Below are 18,818 nucleotides of genomic sequence, written 5' to 3'. Positions count from 1 at the left end.
AGTGTCATTACATGACAAGGTAGTAGTTTCTTCTCTGTCATTGAAAAATGATCTCATTTTCTTTTAACTCAAAAACTGCTAGGGAAGATTATCTTCATTTGAAAAACTGGACGCACACATGGCATGAAAAGGTTGGGTATCTTGAGAGTTGCCCACTTTGATAAAAAAAAAATTTGCGAGAATGTTCTTTACTGATGACCATAATCTCCTTGTCTTCAATCTCATAATACTGCCATACACGGCTTCATGCCATGAGGTGCAATAATAAATAGCATTTCATAGTCATAAATGTCAATTTCATTTTCTTTGTGGGATCTCTTGAGAGTTGCCTATATATCACTTGGGAGCACTTTCCAGCTCATAGCTCCACATAAAAAGTCATTTGGGGAGGCAATTTTCAGGCAAAAGAACTACATGTTCAGCCCATCATAGTTCTGACCTTTTTGCTGTGGCAAAAGATCTTAAAATCTCATATGTAGTCAAACATTTTTAACTGGTTAAGTTTTTAGACATCAGAGATGGTAAGAGTTCAGCTTTTTGATGTGACTGGAACATAAGGTCCAGGAATCTGAAGCATAGAAGGACTACAGTATTGTCAATTTTTAATTTTTGTACAAGTGCTTAGTCTTCTTGACCATACTTGTTTTTAAAGTCTGAGGCACTGTGGCATGCAACATGGAAGTCTACCTCAGCATATAGGCTGGCATTTAGTTACCAGATAGACAAATATTTTTACGCTTACTAGTTTCTGGCCATCTTTAAAAATGTCTTGTTTCTTGGCAATTTTATTGGGAGGAGGTTGGTACAGAACTTTTGTCTTTGCTGCATTGATATTGAAGCCAAAGTTTTTGCCTTAGTGAAGAGGGTCAAGCTCTTTTGAAGACCCACTATATTTGAGGGAAGTAAAGTGCAGCCATATGTGAATAGCAGATCTCTGATTTAATCATATTTGACTTTTGCCTTTGCTATAAGTCTCTGAGATTTGTCTTGTTTTATGCTGTTTTTTTTTTCAAATTTTAAACACATAAAATAAATTTTAAATTTCATATTAACCACTTCATTCAAATTTTAAACACCTAATGTTAAGTTAAATTTAAACTTTAAAAAACTATATATATGTGAACTAATGAAACTCTCAGAAAAGATTTACACATAACCACTATGCATATGAAGTATTGATAACTTATCACCCTAGAAGAGTTGATTGCTGGAAAGCACTGAAGAGTTTAATGCTGGGGAAACAATAAATTAATTTTATTAAACTCATGAGCTCTACCACATTTTCTCATCTTCTTCATCTACTCAGCTTAGCTGTAGGCTCTCTGCAGTGGCAGGCTGTTATTCCTAGTTGTTCCACACTGCCTTACAGAGTGTTAGTTATTCTAGGTTGTTCAGTTCAATTAAATTGTGACATTCTATAAGAAAATAATTGACAGTCTTGTAAGAAGATGACTACATCCTACGCGTCATGCATTTAGTCATGAGTATTAACCTATGACCTAAATTCTGCTAAGTCACTGATTTTCCTGGCTAGATCAGGCAACCCATTCCAAGCTCTAATAGCACTGAGGAAGAAAGAGCATTTGTACAAATTTGTCATAGCATATGGAACGAGGAATATGCCTTTGTGTCTTTCTGAGTATTTTATTAGGTTTTGTTTTTGTATTTGAAGATTCTAATTCAATGTTTTATGTATAATTGATTCCTTACTTTTGAATCTTCTATCCTGAAGGCTTTCTAAATTTAGTGATTTTACTAAAGGTGTTACTCTAGTCAAATGTGAATATTTGTTTGTTATAAATCTCACTGCTCTATTTTGTGTCTGTTCCAGTTTCTTAATGTTTTCTTGAGTTGAGGGGTCCCAAACAGAGGATGCATATTCTATTATGAGCTTAACAAACATTTTAGTTATGCTTAATGCTTTGTTTGATTTTTTTTGATAGTTTAATCAATATGGGGATTCCATGGCAGTTTTTCATTTATCATAACACCTAAGTATTTTGCGTTTTTAGTCTGTGTTACTGGTTAACCATGAGTAAGATAAGTGGAATTTATTTGTTTTAGTTTTTATAATAAGAATGACAATGATCTGTTATGACTCTGCGCTTTCAGGCTTTGTTAGCACTAGACAAAAATGACATTGCTGAGATACGAGTATTTACCAAACCTCCAGAACTTGTTCAGACAGTTCTAAAAGCTGTTGCCATACTCTTAGGCAACAAGTAAGTGGAATAAACAAACGAAACATTAATGTTTTATACTTGGTGAACGTCTAATGACCGTGACCTTCAGTAATTCATTGCACTAAAATGTTGATTGCATATGCAATAATGTCTTTCAGGACAGACTGGGCGAGTTGTAAAGCCATGCTGGCAGACACAAACTTCTTAAAAAAAATGTATGAATATGACAAAGAAAATGTCCCAGCCGCCAAGCTGGCTAAAGTCAGGAAATATACATCCATGCCAAGTTTTGTACCTGACGTTGTAGCCAAAGTTTCAAAGGTAACTAATTTAATTGTTAAATAATTTCTAAAAATCATTAAATTATTTCTAAAAACTCATTAGACTGGATAATGAAAAGGTAAAAAGCTGGCAACACATGCATTCAATGGACAAAAAAATGGAGGATCTAGATTTCACAAGATGATATCTGCCTCCAAAAACTACAACATGCTCGTATAAAATTAAACAAGATCATTATAGAAGTGGAGAAAACTGGTTTAAAAATCAATGAAAAGAAAACTCAGGTGTTGAGAATAAATAAAACCAAGAAAAACCACTACAACGTCAAGGAGAAAACCTAGTAGAAAGAGATGATACTGTCTATATTGAAAGCATCATAAGCAAAGAGGGATGATTAACATAGATGTTTAAAATTAGATCAACTAGGCTAGTCATGTGTTTAATATTCTACAGAAGATCTGGTGTTAAAAAAAACAACTGTCACTACACAACAAAATGTGAATGTGAAATCATTTCTTTTATTTGGTTCAGAGACTTGAAGAGTAACACAGTCTAACATTCACCCACAAATGTTGTACTAATAAAATGATCTGTCTAATAAGTTAAGCCCACAGTATGTCAAAACAATTCCACTTTTCATTGAATGTTGTTTTGTTTGTTTTTTTGCTTCTTTTTTATTTGCCAACCAGCAGTCTTCTAAGCAGAAAAACAATTTCTGTATTTGGTGTGGAAAAAAATGTCTATAGATGCATTATTATTTTTTTTTTAGTAGACATTATATTTTGTAATCACATTGTTTATGGAAAAGTTTCATAGTGAATGTACATCTTAAATCATTAACTACTTACCTGAAAATATTTGTGATTTAATGTTTTGAAGATTGTTATAACCACAGAGTAATGATGGAATGTTGTTTGATAAATCTATTCTTCGTCCAGGCTTGTAAAACTTTAGTCCTATGGGTTCGAGCAATTGATGTTTACTCTGCTGTAGCTAAACAAGTTGAGCCAAAGAAACAAGCGTAAGTAATTAGCAGTCAAGGCATTAAATAATTAGCAGTCAAAGTGTTGCTATTTTTTAAATCATTCTAGGTCTAAGTAAAAAAATATTCAATTATATTTGTTTTCTTAGACTTGTTTTAATACAACTTTAGTGGTCATTAATTAGTAAACTTTGTACTAAATCATAATGATGTCACTTTGACAGTGGAACATGGGATATATATATATAGTATTATTACAGAAGTATATGTATAGTTGGTATATTATTATTACAAGATGTATTATCTCTTCCTTGTCAGACTGGCTGAGGCTCAAGACGTTCTCAATGAGGTTTTAAGTGTCCTCAAAGCTAAACAAGACCAACTGGCTGAAGTGGAGAAACAAATTAAAAATCTTCAGGCTGTCTTTGACAAGAGTATGGAAAGAAACATGGCTGTGACTGCCGCCAGATTGAAACGCTCTTCCAAACTGACAACAGCCTTAGCTGATGAACAAGTAGGTTATTTTAAAATCTCTGAGAACTATTATAACATTAAAATATGATTCTTAGTCAGACTTGGCCTACTGGGCGTAGTTTTTATAATATCAAAGATAAATTGAAATGATCAAACAAAAATATCACCTTGAGGAATAAATTAACGATTTGAAAATATGTGCATTCATTCACTAAAACCATATTTCCATACTGGAGATGAGACATGCATGGCACACAGTCTTAGAAAGAAGTGTGAGACTACAATGATTTTGTCACTTTTTTGGTGTGATTTTTTTTTTCATATTTCTACTTTAAAAAAATATACATTTCAATAGCTCAACTATCTTTGAAACAACATCTCAATCTCATGATTTCATGTTGAAATAAGGATGGGACATTACTAGAAACTCATTTAGTTCTCATCTTTATCATTGAAATATTTATTCTCTGCTCCTTGAAATATTTATTCTCTGCTCCTTGAAATATTTATTCTCTGCTCCTTGAAATATTTATTCTCTGCTCCTTGAAATATTTATTCTCTGCTCCTTGAAATATTTATTCTCTGTTCTGCAAGGTTGTTAAAAGTGGTAATGGATATAAGCACTCCACTACTTAAAAAATACTTTCAATGGCTTTCAGATAGCCTCTGACAAACAGCCTCTACCCGTTAGATGTTAGATATGGGAGAATTGTTATCACTAACTGGGGAAAATGTGTAACCAGTGCCTAAACCAGTAAGCTTCAGGCTTAAGGGGCTCATTAGCCTTGGTTGGCTACCCACCTAGGAGAAGGAAAACTGAATTCAAACCTCTGCTGCCTTGCGGCTATACCCAAATATGTGAAAGGCTTTGGGAGTCTATCTTGAGGAAAAATAAGGAGCAGACAACCTTAAGGCAGTTTGCAGAGCCTGTGCCTCCGCATTTCGCATTCTGTATCAGCACTTGCTGTTCCTTTGGATTCATCAGCTGTGCTCAGAAATTGGAAAATAGCTGTTTGGGTTACATTGTTCCAACCATAACTAATGCCCAGGCATTCATCTCATTTCTCATTTCCATAGTAATTTTGCAACTGAAAGAGGCCATAGTATTTGTTCTCTTTCTACATCATGTTTCTTATAGGTTCGTTGGGAGGAAAGTGTTGCCAACTTTGATGTACAGTTGAAAAATGTAGTAGGAGATGTTTTTATAGCAGCAGCTTGTGTAGCTTACTATGGAGCCTTTACTTCTACTTACAGGCAAAAACTTGTAGAAGGTAAGTCTAAACATCAAAAACAATGTACTTTTAAAATGTTTAGATACAGACACCCTTGAAAACTAGTACCATTAAGAGAGAAAACTGGTTGTGTGGTATGCCTTTAGGACTGTCATCAGTTTGAACCCTTCCCACTGCTGTCTGCTTTGGTTCTCAAGAAGTTTAGATAGGTACATGATAATCTTAATTTCTGAATGAATGTCCAAAACTTAAAAAACAAAACCTTTATTAATGCAATGTCTGCTTATACCATATTAACTGATTGTTTTTTGACTAGCTTAAGTATTGTGTTGGATACATAAATAAATTTTTTAGACCTTTGTAGCAGCTTTTTATTCATTTCAGTTGTAAGTTTTCCTAATTGCCCATTAATCTTGATACATGGCAACTAATCATCCTCAATAAGAAAATATGAAAAGTACAAAATGAATTAGGTTTTGAAAATGGTGAAGGCTGTTTCTAAAAAATGTTTATAAAATGTTTTACATTTTACGGATGTTCCTTCAAAGATAAAGATAATCTACTTTCTAGTCCAAACCTCCTGCTTTCTGCTTTTGAATTGATCATTTGAGACTGTATACCTTCCTGGCCAAACATCAAATTATACAAACTTCTTGTTCTCATAACTCTTGAAAATATTACTAGGTCTAGCTTGATTTTTCATTATTTAGTTATGCTTTACTCTCAGATATATGATTTAGTAGTTAGAAACAAAATATTTTACTTCAATTATTATTAACTTAGAAGGCGCGGTGGCTGAGCGGTAAAGGGCTTGACTTCCTAACCGTTGTCCGGGGTTTGAATCCTAGTGAAGACTGGGATATTTAATTTCAGGATCCTTGGGCGCCTCTGAGTCCACCCAGCTCTAATGGGTACCTGACATTAGTTGGGGAAAAGTAAAGGCGGTTGGTCGTTGAGCTGGCCACATGACACCCTCGTTAACTGTAGGCCACAGAATCAGATGACCTTTACATCATCTGCCCTATAGACCACAAGGTCTGAAAGTGGAACTTTACTTTACTATTATTAACTTAACTGTATCTTGTATTTCTCACATTTAATTATTTGTTAAAAACTTTTAGAAATATTTATATTAAGAAAGAACATTTTTAAGAAAGTAGCATAACATAACCTAAATATTACCACAACGACCAATTGATATGACTGAAATACTCTGATGTATCTAGCATGAATACTTAGGTTCATTATAAGACATTTGAATGTATTTAATAATTTGGATACAAAAACTTTTCTACAGGTTGGACTAAACGATTGATTGATCTTCAAATACCTGCAACAGAAAATATGACTCTTGTGTCAGTCTTGGCAGATATATAGGAAATTCGACAATGGAATGCTGACGGTCTGCCAAGAGATGCTGTGTCAATTGAAAACGCTGTTCTTGTAACTAAAGGTCGCAGGTGGCCTTTGATGATTGACCCACAAGAACAGGTAAAGTTTCTAAGTAAACAAATAATGTTTCTAGTATGTACTTGTATTGATTAAAGCTGAGTATTATTGTTGACACTTCTTTCAGGCCAACAGATGGATCAGAAATAGAGAGGCTCTAAATAAGCTTAAAATTATTAAATTATCAAATTCCAACTTTCTGAGAACACTGGAAGCTTGCATAAGAGCAGGTTTACCTGTTTTGATGGAGGATGTTGGTGAAGCTTTGGATCCAGCACTAGAACCTGTCTTGTTAAAACAAACCTTTATACAGGTAACATTTTTCTATTACATCTAAACATTTAAACACTTTATTGTATACCAAAATTTTCTCTGTGTGTGTAAAAGCTGTGTTTGTAAAAGCAAAAAGGTTTAATGATGGAGTAATGTCTCCTGACTTGTTACAACTTTATGTAATCTACCCTTGGACTCCAATATGTTTTGAGGGTTTGGTCAGTGCAACATTCAATTCATTTCTCCATCTATAACTAAAGTGCTTTACATGACAAGTAACATATCAAGCTTTAAACTCCTTTAGGTATTTGAACCTTTTATGTAACCTTATTGACTTTTTTCAGTTATATATTTATAAGTAAGGTCACTTTTATCAAATTTGACATTATGAAAATGCTTCATTTCTAAGGACTTAACATGTTTCTCTATAAGAGTAGATTCAAAAATTTTGAGTTTTTTGGTGTTCCTAATTAGGTATTTGTGAAGTAAAGCTATTGCTTGCTTTAATCCCAGGATTCTCAAAGAGATGCCCAGAACAGTGTTAATGCAGAGTGTTAGATGCAAATGTATTGTTGAACAGAGAGGAAAAAAAATGTTACTGTAATCTTTTAGAACACTAATCTTGGTTGCTGAAGTTATCAAAATATATTTTGTACAAAAATAAATAGTATAGTGTTGTAGGTAACTGTGAATGAAAAAATGCGAGGCTAAAATGATAATACATAAAAGGTTAAGGATGATTTTATGGAATGCCTCCCCCATCCCCATTTGCCAATGCTTTCAATGAATTTCTTAGTGTTGTATCTGGTCTCCTTAGTGGTTGTCTTGGAATGTTCCTATTTTTTTTTTAATAGAGTATATGTAGTCATAACGTATTTCCAATTAGAAAATTATTTTCTGGTCAGAGCCTACTTGTTATATTATAGCAGAGAACAGATCATCTTATCCTATCTTGTCTGCTTACCATATTCCTTTGTAGATTGAAATCTAGATAATGATATTTTAAACATTCTCGAATATCATTCTCATTATAACTATGTTATGGGCTGATTTATGATAATTTTTCTTTCCTTTTCTAAGGGAATGAACTAAGTTTTATGTTTAGGCTCACAATAGATTTTATTGGAATTATAAGAAAATATAAGATGGAGTTCATTTGCCCCTGAGTCCACCCAACTCTAATGGGTACCCGACTTTAGTTGTGGAATGTAAAGGCGGTTGGTCGTTGTACTGGCCACATAACACCCTGCTTGTTAACTGTTGGCCATAGAAACAGATGACCTTAACATCATCTGCCCCATAGATAGCAAGGTCTGAAAGGGGCAACTTTACTTTTACTTAGCTCGTGTCTCATGTTTACAGGAAATATTCAATGAACAGCTATTTGGATGTAATCTTTAAAATTAAAACAAAAGTTAGTTTATCTTGTAATATTTCTAAAAGTAATGAAGTCTATTCACATGTAAAATATTTCACATGTTCCTTCAGATTTGATGGTAATTTCATCCTAACCAAACCTCTCGCTGAACTGTAGGTTATGAATCTGGTACTATTGAGACCATCCGAACAACAGTCCAGCCAGCATATCACACTACCTGACTCCCATCAATTAAATAATAAGGACAAATTTTAGCATGAATAATATTATAATAAATGAAATGACCATAAATAGAATCATGATGAATCAACTAGTAATGAATGAGATTATTATAAATAAAATCAACATGAGTGAAATTATAATTGAATTTGTCATGAATGAGCTTAAAAGGAAATTGGAAGGATAGAACTTGCAGTTAAAAACTAAATTTTCAAAGTGATACCCAATGTATAGAGTTTTAGGCCAACATTCTGATTTAATAAAAATTACTTTTTAATCTTTTTTTTCGTTGTCTTTTTCAGGGTGGGCGTGTGTTGATTCGCTTGGGGGATAGCGATATAGACTATGATCGAAACTTTCGCTTCTATATGACCACCAAACTGTCTAATCCACATTACTTGCCAGAAGTCTGCATCAAAGTAACAGTTATCAATTTCACAGTCACCAAGAAAGGCCTTGAAGATCAACTTCTTAGGTTGAAAATTTCTTTCGCATCTATTTTTTTTTTTCTTGTTACATACATTTTATTTTAGCTCTGGCTTAACATCCAAAGCATTCTTTCAAGACTAAATTAACCAGTCAAATTATTAAAAAGATTTTTAAAAAAATAAGATTGGTTAAACTAAATACATTACAATTTTTATTACTACTATAAAATCTACTTTTATGTAAATGTTGTTTTATTGTTTTGATTATGAAAATATATAATTTTTTTGGGAATACAATCTGTTTTTAAATAGACTAATTTTTAACTAGGAGCAGTAAAAATTTCAACTAGTTACATTTAATAGGTCAGACATGAAAAGGTTGTTTTTCTTTCTATTGGTTGTAGTGATGTTGTCAGTTTAGAGAGACCAGACTTGGAAGAACAAAGAAATGAACTCATCATGAGAATCAATGCTGATAAGAACCAGCTGAAATCTATTGAAGATAAAATTCTGGTTACTTTTTGAATCGGAAGGAAATATATTGGACAATGAAGAACTTATCAATACATTGAATGATTCTAAGGCAAGTATCACATAGGCCTTGAAGTGTGAGAGTTTCACTTGTTTCCATTGGTAATGTGGGTGTTTATAACCATTAAAGCATCATTCAAATGTCCCAAGTACATCTTGAGGATCTCTCATTCCTTATATCTCTCTGCAGAAGTAACACAGCACTAAAATATTTTTTTTTATAATTCCAGTAGCAGAGTTTAATATATAATAATGATCATATAATTATAATGTGATTTAGAAAACAAAGATGTAGAAGACTAGAAATCAAATAGAAAAAATACCATTATGTTTTGTTAGACTTGGTTCAAGAAAAAACAATGTGCATAAGGTTAAACAAAATTCTAATAAGATTAAAATGGGTCTGACAATATTACCAGAAAATTATATCATGAGGGTGTCCTCCTATAAATTTTACAGCTATTGGGAAAAAATTGTTTTTTAGTTGCCAATTTAAAGTAAAAACATCAAGTAACAGTGTAACAGTGTATTTCTGATCAACTTAAAGAAAAATATTGAATGGTTTCTTGACAGGTCACCTCAGCAGTTATCAAAGACTTACATTGAATTGTTTCTTGACAGGTCACCTCAGCAGTTATCAAACAAAGACTTGCTGAATCCGAGACAACAGAAGAAAAGATCAGTGTAGCCCGGGAGAAATATCGCTGTGTTGCTGAGAGGGGTTCTGTTATGTACTTTGTGGTGTCTGACATGGGGGAAGTAGATCCCATGTATCAATTCTCTCTCAAGTATTTTAAACAGGTAAAGGAATAGATAAGCCATAAAATCATCACATTAGTATGTGTACTTTACATTCTTAAACCAATAAGTATTGATCTTAGTACCCAAAGTTGATCTCTTTCAAATTGCAGTGGGCCCATGTATAAATATAAATTTTAAACTTTACCCATATTTACTTAATATACACAAGTATTTAAAAATGATATTGTTATAAATGAACTTATTGATGTGGGTAAGGTTAGATGTGCATATGACACGCTCACACAGGTGACAGAAGCCAGCTTACTGCTAGCAGTGAACAGGGATGAGGGACGGCCCTTCAGGGACACTCTACTTGAAAATAGGTTGTGATGTGGTCATGTGATTTGTCTAAAAAAGGTCTGGGGACATTCTGTAATTTCCTAGTAGGCCTTCAGGGGCCCTTTATAAAGAGTAGAGGTGGCAGAGTCAAGATAGTCTGGTAGAGTCCAGTATGAGTTCAGGACAAAACAGATAGTCTAGTATGATTCAATTAAGTAGAGCAGTACCTTTTTGTAAGGTTCTCTACAGTGAAGCGCTTGTGCAGTCTTTCAAACTTCCAACTGTACAGTATTTGACATAGTTTATTAGAGTTGATAAAGTACCCGGCAATCTGAGTCCAGTGTTTCCAGGCAGCCAAATAGATAGTCATAACAATTAAAAACAGATAATTTACTCATTTATAAGCACATGTGTTTTTTTCTCATATTCTTTGACAATCAGTATATGTCTTATCCAAAATATCCATTATTTACAGTTAAAGTTTGAGATACAGTGTCATTATTAACTAATTTAGAAAATTCATTTTAAAATGTTTAGCTTCTTTGTGTATTGTGTTGCTGATGGGCAGAACCACTTTAAACATTACCCCTGTAAGCCGATAATAATAATAACCTTTATTATCCATGAATGCTTTGCTAGATGGTATATTAGATGACAATGACGCTAACCTGCAACAAATTTTAGCACTGCAGCTATGGTTCTTGACAAGGCTAGATGGGATTCTTCTGTAAAATCCATTGTTTCTTTGTGATTAAAAGAATTAATTACAAGGTGTCAACATTTTTGTCATCTGTGCCTCTGTAATAAATTGGTAGGGTTCGAAAACAGGACAAGACAGTAGTAAAAGGACCAAGGAGCCATCTGTATGAGTATGGTGTAGAAATTAGTTTGGTTTATTTTTTAGAAAATCTGAAACAAATTTGACAAATGAAATGATGCTAGAATAGAGTAGTTTTCTCCCCTACACCCACATTACTAATAAAATTTAAAAAAAAAAAAAAAATCTCCCTCCCCATCATCTGATTGTCTGAAAGGAAAATTGGTCCAGTCCAAAGTTAGGCAATCATGTCTGAGTTTAATTTGAATTTTAGCCTTTATTTTTCCAATGTTTCAAATGCTTAGGATTCAGTCAGAAACATCTTAACCATTTTATTATTTTAAAATTTTATTCAGCTATTTAACAATACAATCTCAACCAGTGAGAAGTCCGATGACCTTCAAACACGACTGGACATTTGCTTAGAAGAGACTACAGTATGTATTTACAAGAATGTTTCTAGGTAATTCTTGTATTGTTACCTGCATTGTGTCTCATGGTTTCAGTAATATTGACATTACTGGAATTGGTGTTATGCAAATAAGCACTCCACTGCCTATAAAATGCTTCCAAAGGCATGCGTCTCAACTAGCCTATGACAACTAGTCCAACTCAGATATTGGATCCGGCTTGAACAGTTATCTGTAAAGAAGAGCACTGGTGCTTTAACAAGTAATCTTCAGGCAGGAAGGGGCTCCTTAGCTTGCTGGCTACCCACCTAGGAGAAGGAAAACTCTAATTCAAATCTCTACTCATTGCAGCTATATCCAAACATGGGGAAAGTTTTCAGGAGTCAACCCTGAAGAAAAATCAAGAGCCAGTGACCCTTGGGCAGCTTACAGTGCTACACCCTGGCAGAGTCTGCGATGCCGATAAAATTTACTCCTTAACTTTATTGGCATTAACCTTCATTTGGATAGATCAGCTGGTTGCAAGGGGAAGGGGGGGAGGACTGCTCCATGTGTGACATGGTTCCAATCATAGCCTATGTATTCATCTCAATTACATGAGACCAATAGTTGTTTCATAACTGAAGGAGGCCATAAAATAATCAAATGTATCTCATAGTGCCTCTAGTATATGGTTTTGTGGGTCATGCTTTATTTTGTAGTATGCTTGGTCCCCTTTCACATCCTTCAGATGCAGATAATGCAAAGGTCATCTGTTTCTATTACTGATGGTTAACAAGGGTGTTCTTAGCTAATGTCAAGTACCCATTATTTATATTGTAAATCTTAAAGAATTCATTAGCTAAATTAACTTTGATCTTACTTACAGATTAATGTGACATGTGAAATGAGATATTCCTCTAGTGGTTGCTTTGATTTTCTTTCAGAGGTCTCTTTGAAAAACACAAGCTTGTATTTTCATTTTTGCTTTGCTCAGAGATTATGAAAACTGAAAGGGAAATAACTCCCTTGGAGTGGAATTTTTTTCTCCGTGGACCTATTGGAGGTATAGAGAAGGTACTAGACATTTTGATTAATATTTCTCTTCTTCTCTTATTTCAACTTCATTTATTTTAGGAAATGCCTTCACAGAAATGAAATGACTTTCTAGAGATCCTAGAGATATATAAATATGTTATCATTTTATTATATACATTAGGAATAAAAAGTTTTAAATAATAGTACACTTGTATGGAGTAGTGATTTTCTGTGACCGTGGCTGTGTATCGATGATTAGCCTCTTTATGCAGAAAAGACAGAAGAGAAGTTACAAAGGGAAGATTATAAGTTTTAACAGATGTAAAATGCTGAATGCCACAGAATTTTCTGTACATCTTAAAGATTGTAGCTTATTCAAATCAATTAGATTTGAGAGTTTAAATTTATATAACCATTGAGAATCAACACACTTTGTCACCACTGACAACTTGACATATTTATGGATTATTTAGAATCTCATTGAAAGAGGAAGGTTAAACAATTATAGAACACACAACTTCTATCAAAATAAAAACTTTTTTTCTTTTATTGTAATTAAAAGCCATTACATTTTCTACAGCAAAATGTCCCCAAACCAGAAAACACAACGTGGCTTCCATTAAATGTTTGGAAAATGGCCTGCGAGATGAGTGACACATTTGAAAACTTCCGTTACATCCATTATGATTTGGATAAAACACCTGTATGGATAAGACTGGATGAAGGCCCTGAGGTAATGATAACGATAACAAAATGCATTACCCATATAAAAAAATATTAAAACAATCAGTCTCAATCAAACTGAAGGCTACATATCTTAATAATTAGGACATATCTTCAATAAAGATCATTTCATTCTTTGAAATCTGTCTCTTTAATCTATTTGTACATAATAATGAGAGACTTAACTCTGCAAAGGCATTGTTTTTCTGGCTGATTCAGGCAACCCATTTCAGGCATAGGAAATAAATAGCACTTTTAAGAATTTGTCCTAGCATTTAGAATGAGAAATATGCCTTAATCACTTGTCATATATTAAATTGTTTTATTGTGGTTCTAAATTATACAAAATATTTTACAGTTTGTGGCATAGTAACCATGGCACAAATGGGTTCCGTGAGCCCAGGCTCATTACCAATCTCTTAAAAACAAAATGTGTTTTAATGTTTTGAATTCTTACTTTTATTTCCCATTAATTCTGTGATTATAATTTTTAAATTGTCTGCAGTATATTGCAATTTGATAAAGAAACTGATGGGGCCTCCGTACAGGATGACTAAATTTAGTTTTGTCATTCTAGATTCATTGTTTTAATCCTGTGCCCAAGAGTCTCTTGCTACCCCTTCTGTTTACTCTGTAATGCTAGCCAAACACATTTTCTGTAATAGTATATAGCCTGGTGAGCCAATACACATAAAGCAATGAACAATCAAAATAAGCACTATATTTCTTATGGTCATAAAGAATTCACATTAGTCTGAACACATTTGGATGAACCTATAATAAAAATCTGTCGTTGAAATCATTAATGTATACTGTGTACAGCTCTCTGTACTTTAGTTCCAGTGTTACTGAATTAGACTCAGATTGCAAGTCCAGTCACATTTATTGGGTTGGTTAGTTCTTAGCTTCATATCAGGATTTCCTGACCACAAACTCACGAAACTCTATTACTATCTTAAAAAGCTGAACAAATGGACCAAATGAAGATCGTAAAATTAAGAGCAGATAGTTGCTATCTTTGCACCAAAAATGCAACAGCTTTTGTTGAACCTTATGATGATAATATTCATGAGGTCAAAATGCATTTTATTGATCAAGCCAGTTACCTGATGAAAAAACAACCACAAAAGTGCAAACATAAAAAAAAAAAAAACAAAAGCAGAAGATGCAGATTAAGGAGACGCCCACAAAAATTCAGACTTAACAAACAACCAGCAAGCTTGCAGACAAAAGAAACAAGCATGAAGATTAAGACAAGAAACAATTAGCAGAAAATGCAGACATAAGAAAAACACCTTGAAGATACAGACATAAGGAACAACAGGCAGAAGATGCAGACATAAACCTTTAAATTCAAGAGTGTAAATTTGAGCCTCCAACTAGGAACAATTAAGTGAGTTGGCATCTTTCACACAAAAATTGTAGTGCTTGTGACAATAACAAAACAATAGTGCCTTGTGACAAACATAAAGTTTTTTATTTCACTTTCTCTAGTGGGTATTCCCATTTTACATAATGATTTATCAATCTATGTAAGCAATGGACATAAAGTTTATACAATAACTGTTGGAAATAAAGAAAATGAACAAGATAACAATTATTTTGGTGTATGGTTAGTTTAGTTCTTTCCTTGTAAATCCTAGGCACAATTTGAACCGGAGGGGGTATGGGGTGAATGTTATGAAAATGATTTAATGTATCAGTTGTTGTTGTTATGTTAACGTGTGCTTGTAACTTTCCATAAGAATGTGTTCAGCAAATATTAGAGATGTGTGTTGTGTAGTCATTCAGTGTATTTCGACTCCAGGAGGCAAGAGAAAAAAAGTGTTTTTCTTTACAATAACTGTTAAAATTTTTTTAAAAGGCTCATTTTATTAACAAGGATGTATTTTATATTCAGCTTGACTTGGGCCTTTAGGTCTAGGTTTTACAATGTTATGAATGCAAGAAGCTTGTGAAAGTTTTTGCGTTTTAAAATTGTATAGATTATAACTGAGAAAGCATGATTTTTTTTATATCAAAAACTTTAGGTTCAAGCAAATCCTCCTCCGGAGCGCTTTCTCTACGCTGTCTTGGATCCCCCTGAATATAACGATGGTGATCTGCCTCTTCCAGATAGAGTTAATGGAAATTGGAATGATTGCCTGACAGCGTTTCAAAAATTAATGTTTGTTAAAGTTTTCCGTGAGGAAAGGGTGAGTTTTCAATTAAAAGTTTTGTTGTGTGCCCAAGAAAGAGCATCACACTCACGTCTTACAAACCAGTACATAGACCTACTATTCTAACTGTGAAACTGGCAAAGGGGATCAAAGGATCTTGCGCCATAGCCTTAAGTTTTCTTACCATGGTCATAGTTTAAATATTAGATCTATGTTCTGCGGCACAGGTTCTCTGTAAAATCACATCACATCTTAGATCCCTGGGTTAGGGCAGTCAAATGGATAATCTAGATCTATGGCCTGCTAACCAAACTTCTTCCCAGTTAAAGGCTCATTCTGGCTTTTTACAATATGATGAATTAAAAATAATGCTTACACTCACAATGTTCAAATGTTTAAAAGGAGTTGATATTCTCTGTAACATGAATTAACTTAATGTTGAGGTAGAAAGACTAATTGAATAGATCTAGATCTAGATTAATCTAAATTGATGCTAGGGTTATCCTTCAATGCTAATAGATATCTTGGGGCTATTGAGATTGTTGATCCATTAAAAATGATAGAAAAAAGTAGCAGTTAGGATCAAAATAATCTTCTAACTATAAAGCACTGTGTGTAAATTTTTTTCAACAAAGATATTTTTCTTGGGTTTTATGTGAATAAAAATTAATTATATCCTTTTTGGATTTATTGTTAACTTTTATATTATGTCAATTCTGTTTTTATCCTAGACAACATTTGCAGTGACAGAGTTTGTTTCTGAATGTTTAGGGAAACAATTTGTTGAAAGTCCTCCTGTCACATTGCCAGAACTTTATGAAAGTATGTCTTAGACTACTCCACTGGTCTTCGTTCTTTCTCCAGGATCAGATCCAATGACATCATTTCTACGTTTTGCTAAAGATATGGGAGTTCATGAAAAGTAAACACAGACATTTTTCAATAAATATATTCATTAAATTAGTTTTCTACCATAAATGTCTTCTTTAAATTAAGCTAAATTCTATGGGAATTTAAATATGATTGTTATGGAAAAGAGAAACATAAAGCTTACATGGAGAAACTGCTGCCATTTTTGTGACATCTTTTTTGTCTGGTGTCAGTCTGCTGCCCTTTCATATCAGTTAGTTCTTGAAAATTAAGTTTTAAACGAAACAACATAGGGAACTAGATTTCTTTGCAACACTAGCTTTTAATACAAGTAGATCTACATCATCTCATTCACAAAGTCAAGGCTCTAACTCTAGTTAGACTGAGAGTTTCTTATTACAGTGTTCCCCCTGCTTCCTCATTTTCCAAGAGTTTCTGTAATCTCCTCAAATTTACCCATATGACTGAAACAGCTCAGCTTTGTCTTTTCACATTATAGACTTGAGAAGTTCCTCCTTTTTTTGTCATCCAGAGTGTTGACTTGTAAGAGTAAAAACCCAGCATTTTTCTGTAGCATTTATTTGAATTTTTTCTTTCTGTGTTCAGTATCCAACTTACACAACCATGTGGGGGTTCAGAGACCACTAGGGAAGAATGCAGCTGTTACTTTTCCAGATTCTCTAGATTGCTTATGACAGCAACTGCCAAGCTTAAAAGGGTTTTTATTTCTTATTGATTTGAAGTCCATCTCTTCCAATGTTTGACCATAGGTATTTAAATGAGTCAACTTCTTCTAATGTTAGTTCGTTCGACTGTACCCCAACATCCTCAACATCTCATTATATCTCCAGCACAAACTAGTATTTTGAATTTATCAGCACTGATTTCCATGCAGACTGCTCTAGTATACAGTTTTGAAGTAATATCTTGTACCTGGTCTGAAATTTCCCCAATGAGGTCTATATCCTCTTCAAACCCGAGATGGACAAAGGCTGCCCATATGGTCAAGTAGGAGTAAATCCTTCTTGAGTTTCCATCATAATATGCTTCAGAAATATGTTAATAAGAGCTGGAGAGATAATGCATCCTTACCTCACTCCAATGGATGTCCTAAAACTTTCTCCAACTTTGTTGTTCAGAAGTATTGAGCTGTTTACCTTAGGGTGTAGGGCTTCGATATTATTGATAATGTTTTTATCCAAGCTGAACTCCCCCATCACTTACCACATACCATGATGCCAAAACCAGTCAAACGTTTTTTTTTTAAATCTGTGAAGTCGTGTACCAGTTTATTTAGCTGTTAAAGACATTTTCTCCTTTAACAGTCTAATGTTACATATATGTTCAAGAATGCTTCTACCTTTGCAAAGGACCTCCTCAACTTTTGAGTCTGTTGAAATTATTTTCAGCATTATTTTGCTTGGATAACTATTAGACTTTATCGTTCTATAGTTTGTTTGTTTTTTTATTGTCTCAAGTTTTCTTTCTGGAGCAGTGGAATAAAAAAAAATTTGGTTTTATTCTTGTGGCAATATTTTTTTTAATCCCATATTTTCTGTCAGATTGTCCTAAAAATTTTGTTATATTTGAGCCATTGTATTTTAAAAGTTCTGATGGTATGTTATCCCTCTGATGATACAATATAAATACCAACAGAAGGATAGAAGTGTTACTTATTTGAAACCTATCAATTTTTTATTTGTTTTATCTTTATACAGTTTAATTATATATTTGATAAATTCTTCTTTGTATAACTTTTAATTTGGAGCAAGCTGGCTAAGGGAAATTTCTGTGGCATTTTACGTCAGGAGAGACGATCTTTTCCCTTTGCAACATCTTGTGTGACTAAAGAGGCCAATCCTTGATATACAGCTGTGATCGCAGGTTGGGCATATGTGATCACCAGGCGCCATTGCATTATCACCATTCTTTCTGCTTCTGTAGTGTATGGCATCTGCAATCCGAGACCCTTCCTTTATGCTCACTCTTCTTGTAGATCTATCCAAAGCTACTTTTTCCAAGCTGCTAGTGTCGATTTTGAAGAACTTCATGTCGCGTTTGCATACATCCATATAACGTAAAAGTGGGCGACCAGCGGCTCTCATGCCTTCTATTAGATCACTATACAGAATATCTTGTGGAAGTCGATCTACTGGCATTCTACGAACGTGGCCAAGCCAGCCGCTGCTGATAACAGAGCGCATGTCCTGGCATCCTGCTCTTTGTAGCACTTCCTTATTGGTTATCCTATCTTGCCACCTTATTTTAAAGATCCGCCTTAGGCATCGGAGGTGGAAGACATTCAGCTTTT

At 33.7% G+C, this 18,818-nt stretch overlaps 1 pseudogene; it reads left to right on the top strand.

The window, feature by feature from the left end:
- Positions 1-18,818, top strand: part of LOC129927699 (dynein axonemal heavy chain 6-like) — an 81,146-nt pseudogene that overhangs the window by 47,864 nt on the left and 14,464 nt on the right.

The sequence above is a fragment of the Biomphalaria glabrata genome, chromosome 8 (assembly GCF_947242115.1).
Source record: "Biomphalaria glabrata chromosome 8, xgBioGlab47.1, whole genome shotgun sequence".
NCBI classification, from domain to species: Eukaryota; Metazoa; Mollusca; class Gastropoda; family Planorbidae; genus Biomphalaria; species Biomphalaria glabrata.
The sequence above is the reverse complement of the archived record's forward strand: the minus strand, read 5'-3'. Positions and strand labels throughout refer to the sequence as shown.